The following is a 22,888-nucleotide window of genomic DNA, read 5'->3' as shown; positions in this document are numbered from 1 at the left end:
CTGGCTAGCCAGCAAGCAGGTAGCAATGAAAGTAGGAATCTTTCTTTTTAACCCTGTAAGGGGGTGGTGCACTGTACCCGAAGATACTGCCATATCGGGTCAATGCATAGGGCGACGGAAGCAAGCTTCGAAATCGGCCCCCGTTCTCAAAAATCCATTTAATATATGGTCCCCAGATAGGGGACGTATCAGATATTAAACTGATAAGAACAGATACTACACTTGATCTTAGCCAAAAGGCCGAGAAGCGATAACCGTGAAAGGGGCGGGCCCAACAAGGTCCCCTTCATGGGCACTATCACTGCTTGCTGTCAGGGAGGCTGCCAGACAATTTTCCATGCACACTCTGGGCTGGGGGGCAGTCAACCACCAGTACACACAGCAGAACCTAAACCCATACCATTATTGCTAAGCAGCAAGACAGGGGCCCATTGCACTCCCACGGGGCCTTTTTAAATGCAATCCATAACCCGGATTTGCCAGGAACCCTTCTTACTCCTCCTACTTGCATGTGACACTGGGCTTAGGATCTGCATAGGAAACACACACACAAGCACACACCTACCTTTGTTGCCTGCAGATGCCTCCTTGGCTGTCCCCAAACGGTATCAAACCAACACCCACGGGAAGCTGTAAGCATAGAGGACATGCCTGCACCCCATTGGACTTACCTGTGTGGGTTAAATCCGGGTTATTTGACAACCTATGGCGGTGATGGTTCTGCTCAGGCAGAGCAGTGCTGATGCTCCTCATAAAGCTGTCGCTGCTGTGAAGGTTCTAGGTGACATCACAAATCCCTTTGGTTACATACACAACAAAGCTGGGTTGTTGTTGTTTACACTCTGCAAGGCCTGTGGAAGTGAGTGACATCATAGCACTGTAGTTCTGAGGGTTCAAGATGGATGCAACAATCTCCTGTTGCTTCTATGAAGGCCGTAATAGACGACATCACCAAACAGCTCCATAGTCACATACACAGCAAAGGAGAGATGTTGTTTACACCTAGTGATGTCAGTGGTATTGAGTGACATCACAGCACAGTGCTAAGGCTCCTGGGCCTGGACACAGCAGCGGCTGCAATATCTCAACGGAGAATACGTTTATATCTATGTGTGTGTGTGCGCATATATATATATATATATATATATATATATATATATATATATATATTCTCCGCCGAAATCACTTTTAAACCCATTTCCACCTTTTTTTCCCTTCTCTTCCTCTTACTTTTTTTTCACGTTTTTTTACGTTTTTCTCCTTTTCGCCTCTTTTCTGGGCGTATTATTCTTCTTTTTCTTCTTTTTTTTCGTCTAATGCATACCCCATCAGTGCAGCAATGCTTATTCAATACCGCCAGCAGATGGAGACACTGGGGGATAATTTTCTAAGGATTTATACTGATTTTTCCTGTCTGAATTTGTCGCACAGAAAGTTGCAGGCCAAATATGTGTGACATTTCTGCGACTTTAGCTTCTAGAGCATTTTTACAACATTATACATAGGTGCTGAATACATAAAAAGCGACTGTTCAGCGACAGACAAGTCGCATCGGCTGAAAGTAGGCCAGAATGTCAGTCCATGTTGGAGCAGGTTTAGATACAGTCTAAAGCATAGATCTCAAAGTCTGTGCACAGAATTTAGCAAGGGCCTCGCACCTTCTGATGCATCAGGTAGGTGCACAATAGCATAGCCTAACCCTCTGTACTTTGGTCTATATTGATGCGGGACATAGACAGCCAGCTGATGACCAATCCATTAGTGCAATGGATGGCTGGAAGCATTTGTCTTTGCCTTTGCAATACCACAGAAGCAATGCATGGTCAATGTACAGCAATGACACACCTGTGTGAACAGCCAGGAGACCCCCCCCCCCCCCATGTTATGTTACATAGTTACATAGTTAGTACGGTCGAAAAAAGACATATGTCCATCACGTTCAACCAGGGAATTAAGGGGTAGGGGTGTGGCGCGATATTGGGGAAGGGATGAGATTTTATATTTCTTCATAAGCATTAATCTTATTTTGTCAATTAGGAACATTCAGCACCCACCCGCTATCAAGGCAGCTGCCTATCATGTCATGCCCTACCTGCACAGGTGTGCTGGCTACTCAAATGATCCAATTAAGGAGGCCATTTAGTCAGCAGCAGCAGAAGTCCTGTGCCTGGACGCTCCAACAGGGGCCAGACACAAGCAGAAGCAGAAGCAGCAGAAGCAGCAGCAGCACCACCTTTTGTTTATTGGCTGCAGCAGCAGCAAGGCCCACAGGGCTGGCTAGCTGGCTAGCCAGCAAGCAGGTAGCAATGAAAGTAGGAATCTTTCTTTTTAACCCTGTAAGGGGGTGGTGCACTGTACCCGAAGATACTGCCATATCGGGTCAATGCATAGGGCGACGGAAGCAAGCTTCGAAATCGGCCCCCGTTCTCAAAAATCCATTTAATATATGGTCCCCAGATAGGGGACGTATCAGATATTAAACTGATAAGAACAGATACTACACTTGATCTTAGCCAAAAGGCCGAGAAGCGATAACCGTGAAAGGGGCGGGCCCAACAAGGTCCCCTTCATGGGCACTATCACTGCTTGCTGTCAGGGAGGCTGCCAGACAATTTTCCATGCACACTCTGGGCTGGGGGGCAGTCAACCACCAGTACACACAGCAGAACCTAAACCCATACCATTATTGCTAAGCAGCAAGACAGGGGCCCATTGCACTCCCACGGGGCCTTTTTAAATGCAATCCATAACCCGGATTTGCCAGGAACCCTTCTTACTCCTCCTACTTGCATGTGACACTGGGCTTAGGATCTGCATAGGAAACACACACACAAGCACACACCTACCTTTGTTGCCTGCAGATGCCTCCTTGGCTGTCCCCAAACGGTATCAAACCAACACCCACGGGAAGCTGTAAGCATAGAGGACATGCCTGCACCCCATTGGACTTACCTGTGTGGGTTAAATCCGGGTTATTTGACAACCTATGGCGGTGATGGTTCTGCTCAGGCAGAGCAGTGCTGATGCTCCTCATAAAGCTGTCGCTGCTGTGAAGGTTCTAGGTGACATCACAAATCCCTTTGGTTACATACACAACAAAGCTGGGTTGTTGTTGTTTACACTCTGCAAGGCCTGTGGAAGTGAGTGACATCACAGCACTGTAGTTCTGAGGGTTCAAGATGGATGCAACAATCTCCTGTTGCTTCTATGAAGGCCGTAATAGACGACATCACCAAACAGCTCCATAGTCACATACACAGCAAAGGAGAGATGTTGTTTACACCTAGTGATGTCAGTGGTATTGAGTGACATCACAGCACAGTGCTAAGGCTCCTGGGCCTGGACACAGCAGCGGCTGCAATATCTCAACGGAGAATACGTTTATATCTATGTGTGTGTGTGCGCATATATATATATATATATATATATATATATATATATATATTTCTCCGCCGAAATCACTTTTAAACCCATTTCCACCTTTTTTTCCCTTCTCTTCCTCTTACTTTTTTTTCACGTTTTTTTACGTTTTTCTCCTTTTCGCCTCTTTTCTGGGCGTATTATTCTTCTTTTTCTTCTTTTTTTTCGTCTAATGCATACCCCATCAGTGCAGCAATGCTTATTCAATACCGCCAGCAGATGGAGACACTGGGGGATAATTTTCTAAGGATTTATACTGATTTTTCCTGTCTGAATTTGTCGCACAGAAAGTTGCAGGCCAAATATGTGTGACATTTCTGCGACTTTAGCTTCTAGAGCATTTTTACAACATTATACATAGGTGCTGAATACATAAAAAGCGACTGTTCAGCGACAGACAAGTCGCATCGGCTGAAAGTAGGCCAGAATGTCAGTCCATGTTGGAGCAGGTTTAGATACAGTCTAAAGCATAGATCTCAAAGTCTGTGCACAGAATTTAGCAAGGGCCTCGCACCTTCTGATGCATCAGGTAGGTGCACAATAGCATAGCCTAACCCTCTGTACTTTGGTCTATATTGATGCGGGACATAGACAGCCAGCTGATGACCAATCCATTAGTGCAATGGATGGCTGGAAGCATTTGTCTTTGCCTTTGCAATACCACAGAAGCAATGCATGGTCAATGTACAGCAATGACACACCTGTGTGAACAGCCAGGAGACCCCCCCCCCCCCCATGTTATGTTACATAGTTACATAGTTAGTACGGTCGAAAAAAGACATATGTCCATCACGTTCAACCAGGGAATTAAGGGGTAGGGGTGTGGCGCGATATTGGGGAAGGGATGAGATTTTATATTTCTTCATAAGCATTAATCTTATTTTGTCAATTAGGAACATTCAGCACCCACCCGCTATCAAGGCAGCTGCCTATCATGTCATGCCCTACCTGCACAGGTGTGCTGGCTACTCAAATGATCCAATTAAGGAGGCCATTTAGTCAGCAGCAGCAGAAGTCCTGTGCCTGGACGCTCCAACAGGGGCCAGACACAAGCAGAAGCAGAAGCAGCAGAAGCAGCAGCAGCACCACCTTTTGTTTATTGGCTGCAGCAGCAGCAAGGCCCACAGGGCTGGCTAGCTGGCTAGCCAGCAAGCAGGTAGCAATGAAAGTAGGAATCTTTCTTTTTAACCCTGTAAGGGGGTGGTGCACTGTACCCGAAGATACTGCCATATCGGGTCAATGCATAGGGCGACGGAAGCAAGCTTCGAAATCGGCCCCCGTTCTCAAAAATCCATTTAATATATGGTCCCCAGATAGGGGACGTATCAGATATTAAACTGATAAGAACAGATACTACACTTGATCTTAGCCAAAAGGCCGAGAAGCGATAACCGTGAAAGGGGCGGGCCCAACAAGGTCCCCTTCATGGGCACTATCACTGCTTGCTGTCAGGGAGGCTGCCAGACAATTTTCCATGCACACTCTGGGCTGGGGGGCAGTCAACCACCAGTACACACAGCAGAACCTAAACCCATACCATTATTGCTAAGCAGCAAGACAGGGGCCCATTGCACTCCCACGGGGCCTTTTTAAATGCAATCCATAACCCGGATTTGCCAGGAACCCTTCTTACTCCTCCTACTTGCATGTGACACTGGGCTTAGGATCTGCATAGGAAACACACACACAAGCACACACCTACCTTTGTTGCCTGCAGATGCCTCCTTGGCTGTCCCCAAACGGTATCAAACCAACACCCACGGGAAGCTGTAAGCATAGAGGACATGCCTGCACCCCATTGGACTTACCTGTGTGGGTTAAATCCGGGTTATTTGACAACCTATGGCGGTGATGGTTCTGCTCAGGCAGAGCAGTGCTGATGCTCCTCATAAAGCTGTCGCTGCTGTGAAGGTTCTAGGTGACATCACAAATCCCTTTGGTTACATACACAACAAAGCTGGGTTGTTGTTGTTTACACTCTGCAAGGCCTGTGGAAGTGAGTGACATCATAGCACTGTAGTTCTGAGGGTTCAAGATGGATGCAACAATCTCCTGTTGCTTCTATGAAGGCCGTAATAGACGACATCACCAAACAGCTCCATAGTCACATACACAGCAAAGGAGAGATGTTGTTTACACCTAGTGATGTCAGTGGTATTGAGTGACATCACAGCACAGTGCTAAGGCTCCTGGGCCTGGACACAGCAGCGGCTGCAATATCTCAACGGAGAATACGTTTATATCTATGTGTGTGTGTGCGCATATATATATATATATATATATATATATATATATATATATATATATTCTCCGCCGAAATCACTTTTAAACCCATTTCCACCTTTTTTTCCCTTCTCTTCCTCTTACTTTTTTTTCACGTTTTTTTACGTTTTTCTCCTTTTCGCCTCTTTTCTGGGCGTATTATTCTTCTTTTTCTTCTTTTTTTTCGTCTAATGCATACCCCATCAGTGCAGCAATGCTTATTCAATACCGCCAGCAGATGGAGACACTGGGGGATAATTTTCTAAGGATTTATACTGATTTTTCCTGTCTGAATTTGTCGCACAGAAAGTTGCAGGCCAAATATGTGTGACATTTCTGCGACTTTAGCTTCTAGAGCATTTTTACAACATTATACATAGGTGCTGAATACATAAAAAGCGACTGTTCAGCGACAGACAAGTCGCATCGGCTGAAAGTAGGCCAGAATGTCAGTCCATGTTGGAGCAGGTTTAGATACAGTCTAAAGCATAGATCTCAAAGTCTGTGCACAGAATTTAGCAAGGGCCTCGCACCTTCTGATGCATCAGGTAGGTGCACAATAGCATAGCCTAACCCTCTGTACTTTGGTCTATATTGATGCGGGACATAGACAGCCAGCTGATGACCAATCCATTAGTGCAATGGATGGCTGGAAGCATTTGTCTTTGCCTTTGCAATACCACAGAAGCAATGCATGGTCAATGTACAGCAATGACACACCTGTGTGAACAGCCAGGAGACCCCCCCCCCCCCCATGTTATGTTACATAGTTACATAGTTAGTACGGTCGAAAAAAGACATATGTCCATCACGTTCAACCAGGGAATTAAGGGGTAGGGGTGTGGCGCGATATTGGGGAAGGGATGAGATTTTATATTTCTTCATAAGCATTAATCTTATTTTGTCAATTAGGAACATTCAGCACCCACCCGCTATCAAGGCAGCTGCCTATCATGTCATGCCCTACCTGCACAGGTGTGCTGGCTACTCAAATGATCCAATTAAGGAGGCCATTTAGTCAGCAGCAGCAGAAGTCCTGTGCCTGGACGCTCCAACAGGGGCCAGACACAAGCAGAAGCAGAAGCAGCAGAAGCAGCAGCAGCACCACCTTTTGTTTATTGGCTGCAGCAGCAGCAAGGCCCACAGGGCTGGCTAGCTGGCTAGCCAGCAAGCAGGTAGCAATGAAAGTAGGAATCTTTCTTTTAAACCCTGTAAGGGGGTGGTGCACTGTACCCGAAGATACTGCCATATCGGGTCAATGCATAGGGCGACGGAAGCAAGCTTCGAAATCGGCCCCCGTTCTCAAAAATCCATTTAATATATGGTCCCCAGATAGGGGACGTATCAGATATTAAACTGATAAGAACAGATTTTTTTTTTTTTTTTTTTTTATCTAAAGCCGAGGAACGTGCTTTCGATTCACCCAAAGTGCAAGAAAAAGTGCAAACGTGTTACACTAAAAAAAACGTGCACAAAGGATGCGGTCTATCGCAAGCCCTTCTCCGATAGGAGAGAGGCCCCCCAACAAACCTTACCCTTCGCCTCCGGACCAAAAGGTACCTGCGAGGTTCCAGGTTCGATGTCCCTTTTCGCCGAAGCTACTAGGGGACCACAAATGCTCCCGGCATCCCCCTTGGCGTTAGCCAAGGTATCTGCCCGCAGAGCCGATTACGGTAGGTACCCTGCCAAAGCAGGAGTACCCGGGGTGTTTGCAGGGAGGTGCGGAACCTAATGGCCACACACACCTCCCCTAGACCGCCAGGAGGGACACCCAGAAGGGCTACCGCATCCTGACAAATCCTGTGAACACACAACACGCAAAAAGTGACACAGTGAGACAAAAAAGAAATAAATAAGTGAATGTGTGCAGATATACTGCCCGGACATCCGGCCGGATCTATAAAAATTTCTCTGATCCTAGCCAGAAGGCCGGGAATCAAGAGGTGAGTGCCACAAGGTGAAGAGATTATGGTGCCCGTGCTTCAACTCAGTGAGTCTATTCTCCCAGTGAGTTTCGGCACCTCGGGGTCACCACTCCCCGAGGCACAAAAGTACCTCGGCTCTAGACCCTCTCAGCCTCATGGCGAGACCCGGAGGGAACAGGTCACATCGGGGCAGCCGTCGAGCTGATTCCTCAGAACCAGCCCCGGAAAGCCCTGGTACACCTGCATTCTCCATGCAGCACCCATCCCCACCAGCATTAAACTGATAAGAACAGATACTACACTTGATCTTAGCCAAAAGGCCGAGAAGCGATAACCGTGAAAGGGGCGGGCCCAACAAGGTCCCCTTCATGGGCACTATCACTGCTTGCTGTCAGGGAGGCTGCCAGACAATTTTCCATGCACACTCTGGGCTGGGGGGCAGTCAACCACCAGTACACACAGCAGAACCTAAACCCATACCATTATTGCTAAGCAGCAAGACAGGGGCCCATTGCACTCCCACGGGGCCTTTTTAAATGCAATCCATAACCCGGATTTGCCAGGAACCCTTCTTACTCCTCCTACTTGCATGTGACACTGGGCTTAGGATCTGCATAGGAAACACACACACAAGCACACACCTACCTTTGTTGCCTGCAGATGCCTCCTTGGCTGTCCCCAAACGGTATCAAACCAACACCCACGGGAAGCTGTAAGCATAGAGGACATGCCTGCACCCCATTGGACTTACCTGTGTGGGTTAAATCCGGGTTATTTGACAACCTATGGCGGTGATGGTTCTGCTCAGGCAGAGCAGTGCTGATGCTCCTCATAAAGCTGTCGCTGCTGTGAAGGTTCTAGGTGACATCACAAATCCCTTTGGTTACATACACAACAAAGCTGGGTTGTTGTTGTTTACACTCTGCAAGGCCTGTGGAAGTGAGTGACATCACAGCACTGTAGTTCTGAGGGTTCAAGATGGATGCAACAATCTCCTGTTGCTTCTATGAAGGCCGTAATAGACGACATCACCAAACAGCTCCATAGTCACATACACAGCAAAGGAGAGATGTTGTTTACACCTAGTGATGTCAGTGGTATTGAGTGACATCACAGCACAGTGCTAAGGCTCCTGGGCCTGGACACAGCAGCGGCTGCAATATCTCAACGGAGAATACGTTTATATCTATGTGTGTGTGTGCGCATATATATATATATATATATATATATATATATATATATATATATTTCTCCGCCGAAATCACTTTTAAACCCATTTCCACCTTTTTTTCCCTTCTCTTCCTCTTACTTTTTCTTCACGTTTTTTTTACGTTTTTCTCCTTTTCGCCTCTTTTCTGGGCGTATTATTCTTCTTTTTCTTCTTTTTTTTCGTCTAATGCATACCCCATCAGTGCAGCAATGCTTATTCAATACCGCCAGCAGATGGAGACACTGGGGGATAATTTTCTAAGGATTTATACTGATTTTTCCTGTCTGAATTTGTCGCACAGAAAGTTGCAGGCCAAATATGTGTGACATTTCTGCGACTTTAGCTTCTAGAGCATTTTTACAACATTATACATAGGTGCTGAATACATAAAAAGCGACTGTTCAGCGACAGACAAGTCGCATCGGCTGAAAGTAGGCCAGAATGTCAGTCCATGTTGGAGCAGGTTTAGATACAGTCTAAAGCATAGATCTCAAAGTCTGTGCACAGAATTTAGCAAGGGCCTCGCACCTTCTGATGCATCAGGTAGGTGCACAATAGCATAGCCTAACCCTCTGTACTTTGGTCTATATTGATGCGGGACATAGACAGCCAGCTGATGACCAATCCATTAGTGCAATGGATGGCTGGAAGCATTTGTCTTTGCCTTTGCAATACCACAGAAGCAATGCATGGTCAATGTACAGCAATGACACACCTGTGTGAACAGCCAGGAGACCCCCCCCCCCCCCCATGTTATGTTACATAGTTACATAGTTAGTACGGTCGAAAAAAGACATATGTCCATCACGTTCAACCAGGGAATTAAGGGGTAGGGGTGTGGCGCGATATTGGGGAAGGGATGAGATTTTATATTTCTTCATAAGCATTAATCTTATTTTGTCAATTAGGAACATTCAGCACCCACCCGCTATCAAGGCAGCTGCCTATCATGTCATGCCCTACCTGCACAGGTGTGCTGGCTACTCAAATGATCCAATTAAGGAGGCCATTTAGTCAGCAGCAGCAGAAGTCCTGTGCCTGGACGCTCCAACAGGGGCCAGACACAAGCAGAAGCAGAAGCAGCAGAAGCAGCAGCAGCACCACCTTTTGTTTATTGGCTGCAGCAGCAGCAAGGCCCACAGGGCTGGCTAGCTGGCTAGCCAGCAAGCAGGTAGCAATGAAAGTAGGAATCTTTCTTTTTAACCCTGTAAGGGGGTGGTGCACTGTACCCGAAGATACTGCCATATCGGGTCAATGCATAGGGCGACGGAAGCAAGCTTCGAAATCGGCCCCCGTTCTCAAAAATCCATTTAATATATGGTCCCCAGATAGGGGACGTATCAGATATTAAACTGATAAGAACAGATACTACACTTGATCTTAGCCAAAAGGCCGAGAAGCGATAACCGTGAAAGGGGCGGGCCCAACAAGGTCCCCTTCATGGGCACTATCACTGCTTGCTGTCAGGGAGGCTGCCAGACAATTTTCCATGCACACTCTGGGCTGGGGGGCAGTCAACCACCAGTACACACAGCAGAACCTAAACCCATACCATTATTGCTAAGCAGCAAGACAGGGGCCCATTGCACTCCCACGGGGCCTTTTTAAATGCAATCCATAACCCGGATTTGCCAGGAACCCTTCTTACTCCTCCTACTTGCATGTGACACTGGGCTTAGGATCTGCATAGGAAACACACACACAAGCACACACCTACCTTTGTTGCCTGCAGATGCCTCCTTGGCTGTCCCCAAACGGTATCAAACCAACACCCACGGGAAGCTGTAAGCATAGAGGACATGCCTGCACCCCATTGGACTTACCTGTGTGGGTTAAATCCGGGTTATTTGACAACCTATGGCGGTGATGGTTCTGCTCAGGCAGAGCAGTGCTGATGCTCCTCATAAAGCTGTCGCTGCTGTGAAGGTTCTAGGTGACATCACAAATCCCTTTGGTTACATACACAACAAAGCTGGGTTGTTGTTGTTTACACTCTGCAAGGCCTGTGGAAGTGAGTGACATCATAGCACTGTAGTTCTGAGGGTTCAAGATGGATGCAACAATCTCCTGTTGCTTCTATGAAGGCCGTAATAGACGACATCACCAAACAGCTCCATAGTCACATACACAGCAAAGGAGAGATGTTGTTTACACCTAGTGATGTCAGTGGTATTGAGTGACATCACAGCACAGTGCTAAGGCTCCTGGGCCTGGACACAGCAGCGGCTGCAATATCTCAACGGAGAATACGTTTATATCTATGTGTGTGTGTGCGCATATATATATATATATATATATATATATATATATATATATTTCTCCGCCGAAATCACTTTTAAACCCATTTCCACCTTTTTTTCCCTTCTCTTCCTCTTACTTTTTTTTCACGTTTTTTTACGTTTTTCTCCTTTTCGCCTCTTTTCTGGGCGTATTATTCTTCTTTTTCTTCTTTTTTTTCGTCTAATGCATACCCCATCAGTGCAGCAATGCTTATTCAATACCGCCAGCAGATGGAGACACTGGGGGATAATTTTCTAAGGATTTATACTGATTTTTCCTGTCTGAATTTGTCGCACAGAAAGTTGCAGGCCAAATATGTGTGACATTTCTGCGACTTTAGCTTCTAGAGCATTTTTACAACATTATACATAGGTGCTGAATACATAAAAAGCGACTGTTCAGCGACAGACAAGTCGCATCGGCTGAAAGTAGGCCAGAATGTCAGTCCATGTTGGAGCAGGTTTAGATACAGTCTAAAGCATAGATCTCAAAGTCTGTGCACAGAATTTAGCAAGGGCCTCGCACCTTCTGATGCATCAGGTAGGTGCACAATAGCATAGCCTAACCCTCTGTACTTTGGTCTATATTGATGCGGGACATAGACAGCCAGCTGATGACCAATCCATTAGTGCAATGGATGGCTGGAAGCATTTGTCTTTGCCTTTGCAATACCACAGAAGCAATGCATGGTCAATGTACAGCAATGACACACCTGTGTGAACAGCCAGGAGACCCCCCCCCCCCCCATGTTATGTTACATAGTTACATAGTTAGTACGGTCGAAAAAAGACATATGTCCATCACGTTCAACCAGGGAATTAAGGGGTAGGGGTGTGGCGCGATATTGGGGAAGGGATGAGATTTTATATTTCTTCATAAGCATTAATCTTATTTTGTCAATTAGGAACATTCAGCACCCACCCGCTATCAAGGCAGCTGCCTATCATGTCATGCCCTACCTGCACAGGTGTGCTGGCTACTCAAATGATCCAATTAAGGAGGCCATTTAGTCAGCAGCAGCAGAAGTCCTGTGCCTGGACGCTCCAACAGGGGCCAGACACAAGCAGAAGCAGAAGCAGCAGAAGCAGCAGCAGCACCACCTTTTGTTTATTGGCTGCAGCAGCAGCAAGGCCCACAGGGCTGGCTAGCTGGCTAGCCAGCAAGCAGGTAGCAATGAAAGTAGGAATCTTTCTTTTTAACCCTGTAAGGGGGTGGTGCACTGTACCCGAAGATACTGCCATATCGGGTCAATGCATAGGGCGACGGAAGCAAGCTTCGAAATCGGCCCCCGTTCTCAAAAATCCATTTAATATATGGTCCCCAGATAGGGGACGTATCAGATATTAAACTGATAAGAACAGATACTACACTTGATCTTAGCCAAAAGGCCGAGAAGCGATAACCGTGAAAGGGGCGGGCCCAACAAGGTCCCCTTCATGGGCACTATCACTGCTTGCTGTCAGGGAGGCTGCCAGACAATTTTCCATGCACACTCTGGGCTGGGGGGCAGTCAACCACCAGTACACACAGCAGAACCTAAACCCATACCATTATTGCTAAGCAGCAAGACAGGGGCCCATTGCACTCCCACGGGGCCTTTTTAAATGCAATCCATAACCCGGATTTGCCAGGAACCCTTCTTACTCCTCCTACTTGCATGTGACACTGGGCTTAGGATCTGCATAGGAAACACACACACAAGCACACACCTACCTTTGTTGCCTGCAGATGCCTCCTTGGCTGTCCCCAAACGGTATCAAACCAACACCCACGGGAAGCTGTAAGCATAGAGGACATGCCTGCACCCCATTGGACTTACCTGTGTGGGTTAAATCCGGGTTATTTGACAACCTATGGCGGTGATGGTTCTGCTCAGGCAGAGCAGTGCTGATGCTCCTCATAAAGCTGTCGCTGCTGTGAAGGTTCTAGGTGACATCACAAATCCCTTTGGTTACATACACAACAAAGCTGGGTTGTTGTTGTTTACACTCTGCAAGGCCTGTGGAAGTGAGTGACATCACAGCACTGTAGTTCTGAGGGTTCAAGATGGATGCAACAATCTCCTGTTGCTTCTATGAAGGCCGTAATAGACGACATCACCAAACAGCTCCATAGTCACATACACAGCAAAGGAGAGATGTTGTTTACACCTAGTGATGTCAGTGGTATTGAGTGACATCACAGCACAGTGCTAAGGCTCCTGGGCCTGGACACAGCAGCGGCTGCAATATCTCAACGGAGAATACGTTTATATCTATGTGTGTGTGTGCGCATATATATATATATATATATATATATATATATATATATATATATATATATTTCTCCGCCGAAATCACTTTTAAACCCATTTCCACCTTTTTTTCCCTTCTCTTCCTCTTACTTTTTTTTCACGTTTTTTTACGTTTTTCTCCTTTTCGCCTCTTTTCTGGGCGTATTATTCTTCTTTTTCTTCTTTTTTTTCGTCTAATGCATACCCCATCAGTGCAGCAATGCTTATTCAATACCGCCAGCAGATGGAGACACTGGGGGATAATTTTCTAAGGATTTATACTGATTTTTCCTGTCTGAATTTGTCGCACAGAAAGTTGCAGGCCAAATATGTGTGACATTTCTGCGACTTTAGCTTCTAGAGCATTTTTACAACATTATACATAGGTGCTGAATACATAAAAAGCGACTGTTCAGCGACAGACAAGTCGCATCGGCTGAAAGTAGGCCAGAATGTCAGTCCATGTTGGAGCAGGTTTAGATACAGTCTAAAGCATAGATCTCAAAGTCTGTGCACAGAATTTAGCAAGGGCCTCGCACCTTCTGATGCATCAGGTAGGTGCACAATAGCATAGCCTAACCCTCTGTACTTTGGTCTATATTGATGCGGGACATAGACAGCCAGCTGATGACCAATCCATTAGTGCAATGGATGGCTGGAAGCATTTGTCTTTGCCTTTGCAATACCACAGAAGCAATGCATGGTCAATGTACAGCAATGACACACCTGTGTGAACAGCCAGGAGACCCCCCCCCCCCCCATGTTATGTTACATAGTTACATAGTTAGTACGGTCGAAAAAAGACATATGTCCATCACGTTCAACCAGGGAATTAAGGGGTAGGGGTGTGGCGCGATATTGGGGAAGGGATGAGATTTTATATTTCTTCATAAGCATTAATCTTATTTTGTCAATTAGGAACATTCAGCACCCACCCGCTATCAAGGCAGCTGCCTATCATGTCATGCCCTACCTGCACAGGTGTGCTGGCTACTCAAATGATCCAATTAAGGAGGCCATTTAGTCAGCAGCAGCAGAAGTCCTGTGCCTGGACGCTCCAACAGGGGCCAGACACAAGCAGAAGCAGAAGCAGCAGAAGCAGCAGCAGCACCACCTTTTGTTTATTGGCTGCAGCAGCAGCAAGGCCCACAGGGCTGGCTAGCTGGCTAGCCAGCAAGCAGGTAGCAATGAAAGTAGGAATCTTTCTTTTTAACCCTGTAAGGGGGTGGTGCACTGTACCCGAAGATACTGCCATATCGGGTCAATGCATAGGGCGACGGAAGCAAGCTTCGAAATCGGCCCCCGTTCTCAAAAATCCATTTAATATATGGTCCCCAGATAGGGGACGTATCAGATATTAAACTGATAAGAACAGATACTACACTTGATCTTAGCCAAAAGGCCGAGAAGCGATAACCGTGAAAGGGGCGGGCCCAACAAGGTCCCCTTCATGGGCACTATCACTGCTTGCTGTCAGGGAGGCTGCCAGACAATTTTCCATGCACACTCTGGGCTGGGGGGCAGTCAACCACCAGTACACACAGCAGAACCTAAACCCATACCATTATTGCTAAGCAGCAAGACAGGGGCCCATTGCACTCCCACGGGGCCTTTTTAAATGCAATCCATAACCCGGATTTGCCAGGAACCCTTCTTACTCCTCCTACTTGCATGTGACACTGGGCTTAGGATCTGCATAGGAAACACACACACAAGCACACACCTACCTTTGTTGCCTGCAGATGCCTCCTTGGCTGTCCCCAAACGGTATCAAACCAACACCCACGGGAAGCTGTAAGCATAGAGGACATGCCTGCACCCCATTGGACTTACCTGTGTGGGTTAAATCCGGGTTATTTGACAACCTATGGCGGTGATGGTTCTGCTCAGGCAGAGCAGTGCTGATGCTCCTCATAAAGCTGTCGCTGCTGTGAAGGTTCTAGGTGACATCACAAATCCCTTTGGTTACATACACAACAAAGCTGGGTTGTTGTTGTTTACACTCTGCAAGGCCTGTGGAAGTGAGTGACATCATAGCACTGTAGTTCTGAGGGTTCAAGATGGATGCAACAATCTCCTGTTGCTTCTATGAAGGCCGTAATAGACGACATCACCAAACAGCTCCATAGTCACATACACAGCAAAGGAGAGATGTTGTTTACACCTAGTGATGTCAGTGGTATTGAGTGACATCACAGCACAGTGCTAAGGCTCCTGGGCCTGGACACAGCAGCGGCTGCAATATCTCAACGGAGAATACGTTTATATCTATGTGTGTGTGTGCGCATATATATATATATATATATATATATATATATATATATATATATATATATTTCTCCGCCGAAATCACTTTTAAACCCATTCCACCTTTTTTTCCCTTCTCTTCCTCTTACTTTTTTTTCACGTTTTTTTACGTTTTTCTCCTTTTCGCCTCTTTTCTGGGCGTATTATTCTTCTTTTTCTTCTTTTTTTTCGTCTAATGCATACCCCATCAGTGCAGCAATGCTTATTCAATACCGCCAGCAGATGGAGACACTGGGGGATAATTTTCTAAGGATTTATACTGATTTTTCCTGTCTGAATTTGTCGCACAGAAAGTTGCAGGCCAAATATGTGTGACATTTCTGCGACTTTAGCTTCTAGAGCATTTTTACAACATTATACATAGGTGCTGAATACATAAAAAGCGACTGTTCAGCGACAGACAAGTCGCATCGGCTGAAAGTAGGCCAGAATGTCAGTCCATGTTGGAGCAGGTTTAGATACAGTCTAAAGCATAGATCTCAAAGTCTGTGCACAGAATTTAGCAAGGGCCTCGCACCTTCTGATGCATCAGGTAGGTGCACAATAGCATAGCCTAACCCTCTGTACTTTGGTCTATATTGATGCGGGACATAGACAGCCAGCTGATGACCAATCCATTAGTGCAATGGATGGCTGGAAGCATTTGTCTTTGCCTTTGCAATACCACAGAAGCAATGCATGGTCAATGTACAGCAATGACACACCTGTGTGAACAGCCAGGAGACCCCCCCCCCCCCCATGTTATGTTACATAGTTACATAGTTAGTACGGTCGAAAAAAGACATATGTCCATCACGTTCAACCAGGGAATTAAGGGGTAGGGGTGTGGCGCGATATTGGGGAAGGGATGAGATTTTATATTTCTTCATAAGCATTAATCTTATTTTGTCAATTAGGAACATTCAGCACCCACCCGCTATCAAGGCAGCTGCCTATCATGTCATGCCCTACCTGCACAGGTGTGCTGGCTACTCAAATGATCCAATTAAGGAGGCCATTTAGTCAGCAGCAGCAGAAGTCCTGTGCCTGGACGCTCCAACAGGGGCCAGACACAAGCAGAAGCAGAAGCAGCAGAAGCAGCAGCAGCACCACCTTTTGTTTATTGGCTGCAGCAGCAGCAAGGCCCACAGGGCTGGCTAGCTGGCTAGCCAGCAAGCAGGTAGCAATGAAAGTAGGAATCTTTCTTTTTAACCCTGTAAGGGGGTGGTGCACTGTACCCGAAGATACTGCCATATCGGGTCAATGCATAGGGCGACGGAAGCAAGCTTCGAAATCGGCCCCCGTTCTCAAAAATCCATTTAATATATGGTCCCCAGATAGGGGACGTATCAGATATTAAACTGATAAGAACAGATACTACACTTGATCTTAGCCAAAAGGCCGAGAAGCGATAACCGTGAAAGGGGCGGGCCCAACAAGGTCCCCTTCATGGGCACTATCACTGCTTGCTGTCAGGGAGGCTGCCAGACAATTTTCCATGCACACTCTGGGCTGGGGGGCAGTCAACCACCAGTACACACAGCAGAACCTAAACCCATACCATTATTGCTAAGCAGCAAGACAGGGGCCCATTGCACTCCCACGGGGCCTTTTTAAATGCAATCCATAACCCGGATTTGCCAGGAACCCTTCTTACTCCTCCTACTTGCATGTGACACTGGGCTTAGGATCTGCATAGGAAACACACACACAAGCACACACCTACCTTTGTTGCCTGCAGATGCCTCCTTGGCTGTCCCCAAACGGTATCAAACCAACACCCACGGGAAGCTGTAAGCATAGAGGACATGCCTGCACCCCATTGGACTTACCTGTGTGGGTTAAATCCGGGTTATTTGACAACCTATGGCGGTGATGGTTCTGCTCAGGCAGAGCAGTGCTGATGCTCCTCATAAAGCTGTCGCTGCTGTGAAGGTTCTAGGTGACATCACAAATCCCTTTGGTTACATACACAACAAAGCTGGGTTGTTGTTGTTTACACTCTGCAAGGCCTGTGGAAGTGAGTGACATCATAGCACTGTAGTTCTGAGGGTTCAAGATGGATGCAACAATCTCCTGTTGCTTCTATGAAGGCCGTAATAGACGACATCACCAAACAGCTCCATAGTCACATACACAGCAAAGGAGAGATGTTGTTTACACCTAGTGATGTCAGTGGTATTGAGTGACATCACAGCACAGTGCTAAGGCTCCTGGGCCTGGACACAGCAGCGGCTGCAATATCTCAACGGAGAATACGTTTATATCTATGTGTGTGTGTGCGCATATATATATATATATATATATATATATATATATATATATATATATATTTCTCCGCCGAAATCACTTTTAAACCCATTTCCACCTTTTTTTCCCTTCTCTTCCTCTTACTTTTTTTTCACGTTTTTTTACGTTTTTCTCCTTTTCGCCTCTTTTCTGGGCGTATTATTCTTCTTTTTCTTCTTTTTTTTCGTCTAATGCATACCCCATCAGTGCAGCAATGCTTATTCAATACCGCCAGCAGATGGAGACACTGGGGGATAATTTTCTAAGGATTTATACTGATTTTTCCTGTCTGAATTTGTCGCACAGAAAGTTGCAGGCCAAATATGTGTGACATTTCTGCGACTTTAGCTTCTAGAGCATTTTTACAACATTATACATAGGTGCTGAATACATAAAAAGCGACTGTTCAGCGACAGACAAGTCGCATCGGCTGAAAGTAGGCCAGAATGTCAGTCCATGTTGGAGCAGGTTTAGATACAGTCTAAAGCATAGATCTCAAAGTCTGTGCACAGAATTTAGCAAGGGCCTCGCACCTTCTGATGCATCAGGTAGGTGCACAATAGCATAGCCTAACCCTCTGTACTTTGGTCTATATTGATGCGGGACATAGACAGCCAGCTGATGACCAATCCATTAGTGCAATGGATGGCTGGAAGCATTTGTCTTTGCCTTTGCAATACCACAGAAGCAATGCATGGTCAATGTACAGCAATGACACACCTGTGTGAACAGCCAGGAGACCCCCCCCCCCCCATGTTATGTTACATAGTTACATAGTTAGTACGGTCGAAAAAAGACATATGTCCATCACGTTCAACCAGGGAATTAAGGGGTAGGGGTGTGGCGCGATATTGGGGAAGGGATGAGATTTTATATTTCTTCATAAGCATTAATCTTATTTTGTCAATTAGGAACATTCAGCACCCACCCGCTATCAAGGCAGCTGCCTATCATGTCATGCCCTACCTGCACAGGTGTGCTGGCTACTCAAATGATCCAATTAAGGAGGCCATTTAGTCAGCAGCAGCAGAAGTCCTGTGCCTGGACGCTCCAACAGGGGCCAGACACAAGCAGAAGCAGAAGCAGCAGAAGCAGCAGCAGCACCACCTTTTGTTTATTGGCTGCAGCAGCAGCAAGGCCCACAGGGCTGGCTAGCTGGCTAGCCAGCAAGCAGGTAGCAATGAAAGTAGGAATCTTTCTTTTTAACCCTGTAAGGGGGTGGTGCACTGTACCCGAAGATACTGCCATATCGGGTCAATGCATAGGGCGACGGAAGCAAGCTTCGAAATCGGCCCCCGTTCTCAAAAATCCATTTAATATATGGTCCCCAGATAGGGGACGTATCAGATATTAAACTGATAAGAACAGATACTACACTTGATCTTAGCCAAAAGGCCGAGAAGCGATAACTGTGAAAGGGGCGGGCCCAACAAGGTCCCCTTCATGGGCACTATCACTGCTTGCTGTAAGGGAGGCTGCCAGACAATTTTCCATGCACACTCTGGGCTGGGGGGCAGTCAACCACCAGTACACACAGCAGAACCTAAACCCATACCATTATTGCTAAGCAGCAAGACAGGGGCCCATTGCACTCCCACGGGGCCTTTTTAAATGCAATCCATAACCCGGATTTGCCAGGAACCCTTCTTACTCCTCCTACTTGCATGTGACACTGGGCTTAGGATCTGCATAGGAAACACACACACAAGCACACACCTACCTTTGTTGCCTGCAGATGCCTCCTTGGCTGTCCCCAAACGGTATCAAACCAACACCCACGGGAAGCTGTAAGCATAGAGGACATGCCTGCACCCCATTGGACTTACCTGTGTGGGTTAAATCCGGGTTATTTGACAACCTATGGCGGTGATGGTTCTGCTCAGGCAGAGCAGTGCTGATGCTCCTCATAAAGCTGTCGCTGCTGTGAAGGTTCTAGGTGACATCACAAATCCCTTTGGTTACATACACAACAAAGCTGGGTTGTTGTTGTTTACACTCTGCAAGGCCTGTGGAAGTGAGTGACATCATAGCACTGTAGTTCTGAGGGTTCAAGATGGATGCAACAATCTCCTGTTGCTTCTATGAAGGCCGTAATAGACGACATCACCAAACAGCTCCATAGTCACATACACAGCAAAGGAGAGATGTTGTTTACACCTAGTGATGTCAGTGGTATTGAGTGACATCACAGCACAGTGCTAAGGCTCCTGGGCCTGGACACAGCAGCGGCTGCAATATCTCAACGGAGAATACGTTTATATCTATGTGTGTGTGTGCGCATATATATATATATATATATATATATATATATATATATATTTCTCCGCCGAAATCACTTTTAAACCCATTTCCACCTTTTTTTCCCTTCTCTTCCTCTTACTTTTTTTTCACGTTTTTTTACGTTTTTCTCCTTTTCGCCTCTTTTCTGGGCGTATTATTCTTCTTTTTCTTCTTTTTTTTCGTCTAATGCATACCCCATCAGTGCAGCAATGCTTATTCAATACCGCCAGCAGATGGAGACACTGGGGGATAATTTTCTAAGGATTTATACTGATTTTTCCTGTCTGAATTTGTCGCACAGAAAGTTGCAGGCCAAATATGTGTGACATTTCTGCGACTTTAGCTTCTAGAGCATTTTTACAACATTATACATAGGTGCTGAATACATAAAAAGCGACTGTTCAGCGACAGACAAGTCGCATCGGCTGAAAGTAGGCCAGAATGTCAGTCCATGTTGGAGCAGGTTTAGATACAGTCTAAAGCATAGATCTCAAAGTCTGTGCACAGAATTTAGCAAGGGCCTCGCACCTTCTGATGCATCAGGTAGGTGCACAATAGCATAGCCTAACCCTCTGTACTTTGGTCTATATTGATGCGGGACATAGACAGCCAGCTGATGACCAATCCATTAGTGCAATGGATGGCTGGAAGCATTTGTCTTTGCCTTTGCAATACCACAGAAGCAATGCATGGTCAATGTACAGCAATGACACACCTGTGTGAACAGCCAGGAGACCCCCCCCCCCCCCATGTTATGTTACATAGTTACATAGTTAGTACGGTCGAAAAAAGACATATGTCCATCACGTTCAACCAGGGAATTAAGGGGTAGGGGTGTGGCGCGATATTGGGGAAGGGATGAGATTTTATATTTCTTCATAAGCATTAATCTTATTTTGTCAATTAGGAACATTCAGCACCCACCCGCTATCAAGGCAGCTGCCTATCATGTCATGCCCTACCTGCACAGGTGTGCTGGCTACTCAAATGATCCAATTAAGGAGGCCATTTAGTCAGCAGCAGCAGAAGTCCTGTGCCTGGACGCTCCAACAGGGGCCAGACACAAGCAGAAGCAGAAGCAGCAGAAGCAGCAGCAGCACCACCTTTTGTTTATTGGCTGCAGCAGCAGCAAGGCCCACAGGGCTGGCTAGCTGGCTAGCCAGCAAGCAGGTAGCAATGAAAGTAGGAATCTTTCTTTTTAACCCTGTAAGGGGGTGGTGCACTGTACCCGAAGATACTGCCATATCGGGTCAATGCATAGGGCGACGGAAGCAAGCTTCGAAATCGGCCCCCGTTCTCAAAAATCCATTTAATATATGGTCCCCAGATAGGGGACGTATCAGATATTAAACTGATAAGAACAGATACTACACTTGATCTTAGCCAAAAGGCCGAGAAGCGATAACCGTGAAAGGGGCGGGCCCAACAAGGTCCCCTTCATGGGCACTATCACTGCTTGCTGTCAGGGAGGCTGCCAGACAATTTTCCATGCACACTCTGGGCTGGGGGGCAGTCAACCACCAGTACACACAGCAGAACCTAAACCCATACCATTATTGCTAAGCAGCAAGACAGGGGCCCATTGCACTCCCACGGGGCCTTTTTAAATGCAATCCATAACCCGGATTTGCCAGGAACCCTTCTTACTCCTCCTACTTGCATGTGACACTGGGCTTAGGATCTGCATAGGAAACACACACACAAGCACACACCTACCTTTGTTGCCTGCAGATGCCTCCTTGGCTGTCCCCAAACGGTATCAAACCAACACCCACGGGAAGCTGTAAGCATAGAGGACATGCCTGCACCCCATTGGACTTACCTGTGTGGGTTAAATCCGGGTTATTTGACAACCTATGGCGGTGATGGTTCTGCTCAGGCAGAGCAGTGCTGATGCTCCTCATAAAGCTGTCGCTGCTGTGAAGGTTCTAGGTGACATCACAAATCCCTTTGGTTACATACACAACAAAGCTGGGTTGTTGTTGTTTACACTCTGCAAGGCCTGTGGAAGTGAGTGACATCATAGCACTGTAGTTCTGAGGGTTCAAGATGGATGCAACAATCTCCTGTTGCTTCTATGAAGGCCGTAATAGACGACATCACCAAACAGCTCCATAGTCACATACACAGCAAAGGAGAGATGTTGTTTACACCTAGTGATGTCAGTGGTATTGAGTGACATCACAGCACAGTGCTAAGGCTCCTGGGCCTGGACACAGCAGCGGCTGCAATATCTCAACGGAGAATACGTTTATATCTATGTGTGTGTGTGCGCATATATATATATATATATATATATATATATATATATATATCTCACAGAAAAGAAAACGTCCGGCACTCGAGAAAATGCAGGTAAAACTTGTCAATGGCTTTATTCACACGCTTAGGCAGGACACAATCTGACGCGTTTCGCACCCTCAGGTGCTTAGTCGTAGATAGACATACACTCAATAATGCAGGTTAAAATACACATGAGTTTGGTCACATGACCACATGAATCTTAATTAAAAACAGTTGGTTACAAAACATGGCATTGGGAATCATGATCACATTTTAATCGTTCGGAGAGAGTTCACACCAGGATGAAATCAATGCGGCTTTAAATTTCACATTACAAGTAACATTCAAATTTCAAACTTGAATAGTCCAAAGGCTAATCTA

The 22,888-nt window shown here is 46.4% G+C and overlaps 10 non-coding genes and 1 pseudogene across 10 annotated transcripts; all 11 read right to left on the bottom strand.

Annotated features, from left to right (window-relative positions):
• Positions 1–61: 61 nt before the first annotated feature.
• Positions 62–252, bottom strand: LOC130348783 (U2 spliceosomal RNA). The gene has a single exon (XR_008886267.1). It is a non-coding gene; the product is annotated as a U2 spliceosomal RNA (small nuclear RNA).
• Positions 253–2,342: 2,090 nt separating this feature from the next.
• LOC130348782 (U2 spliceosomal RNA) lies at positions 2,343–2,533 on the bottom strand. The gene has a single exon (XR_008886266.1). It is a non-coding gene; the product is annotated as a U2 spliceosomal RNA (small nuclear RNA).
• A 2,085-nt stretch (positions 2,534–4,618) lies between these two features.
• On the bottom strand, positions 4,619–4,809 carry LOC130348781 (U2 spliceosomal RNA). Its single transcript, XR_008886265.1, has one exon. It is a non-coding gene; the product is annotated as a U2 spliceosomal RNA (small nuclear RNA).
• A 2,090-nt stretch (positions 4,810–6,899) lies between these two features.
• LOC130348773 (U2 spliceosomal RNA) lies at positions 6,900–7,086 on the bottom strand. The gene has a single exon (XR_008886259.1). It is a non-coding gene; the product is annotated as a U2 spliceosomal RNA (small nuclear RNA).
• Positions 7,087–7,780: 694 nt separating this feature from the next.
• On the bottom strand, positions 7,781–7,939 carry LOC130348774 (U2 spliceosomal RNA; annotated as a pseudogene).
• Positions 7,940–10,030: 2,091 nt separating this feature from the next.
• On the bottom strand, positions 10,031–10,221 carry LOC130348779 (U2 spliceosomal RNA). The gene has a single exon (XR_008886264.1). It is a non-coding gene; the product is annotated as a U2 spliceosomal RNA (small nuclear RNA).
• Positions 10,222–12,306: 2,085 nt separating this feature from the next.
• LOC130348778 (U2 spliceosomal RNA) lies at positions 12,307–12,497 on the bottom strand. Its single transcript, XR_008886263.1, has one exon. It is a non-coding gene; the product is annotated as a U2 spliceosomal RNA (small nuclear RNA).
• Positions 12,498–14,592: 2,095 nt separating this feature from the next.
• On the bottom strand, positions 14,593–14,783 carry LOC130348777 (U2 spliceosomal RNA). Its single transcript, XR_008886262.1, has one exon. It is a non-coding gene; the product is annotated as a U2 spliceosomal RNA (small nuclear RNA).
• A 2,094-nt stretch (positions 14,784–16,877) lies between these two features.
• LOC130348776 (U2 spliceosomal RNA) lies at positions 16,878–17,068 on the bottom strand. Its single transcript, XR_008886261.1, has one exon. It is a non-coding gene; the product is annotated as a U2 spliceosomal RNA (small nuclear RNA).
• Positions 17,069–19,160: 2,092 nt separating this feature from the next.
• LOC130348775 (U2 spliceosomal RNA) lies at positions 19,161–19,351 on the bottom strand. Its single transcript, XR_008886260.1, has one exon. It is a non-coding gene; the product is annotated as a U2 spliceosomal RNA (small nuclear RNA).
• Positions 19,352–21,436: 2,085 nt separating this feature from the next.
• On the bottom strand, positions 21,437–21,627 carry LOC130348768 (U2 spliceosomal RNA). Its single transcript, XR_008886255.1, has one exon. It is a non-coding gene; the product is annotated as a U2 spliceosomal RNA (small nuclear RNA).
• Positions 21,628–22,888: the final 1,261 nt, after the last annotated feature.

This window comes from Hyla sarda, unplaced genomic scaffold (genome assembly GCF_029499605.1).
Source record: "Hyla sarda isolate aHylSar1 unplaced genomic scaffold, aHylSar1.hap1 scaffold_887, whole genome shotgun sequence".
NCBI lineage: Eukaryota > Metazoa > Chordata > Amphibia > Anura > Hylidae > Hyla > Hyla sarda.
This window is presented reverse-complemented; position numbering and strand designations above follow the sequence as displayed.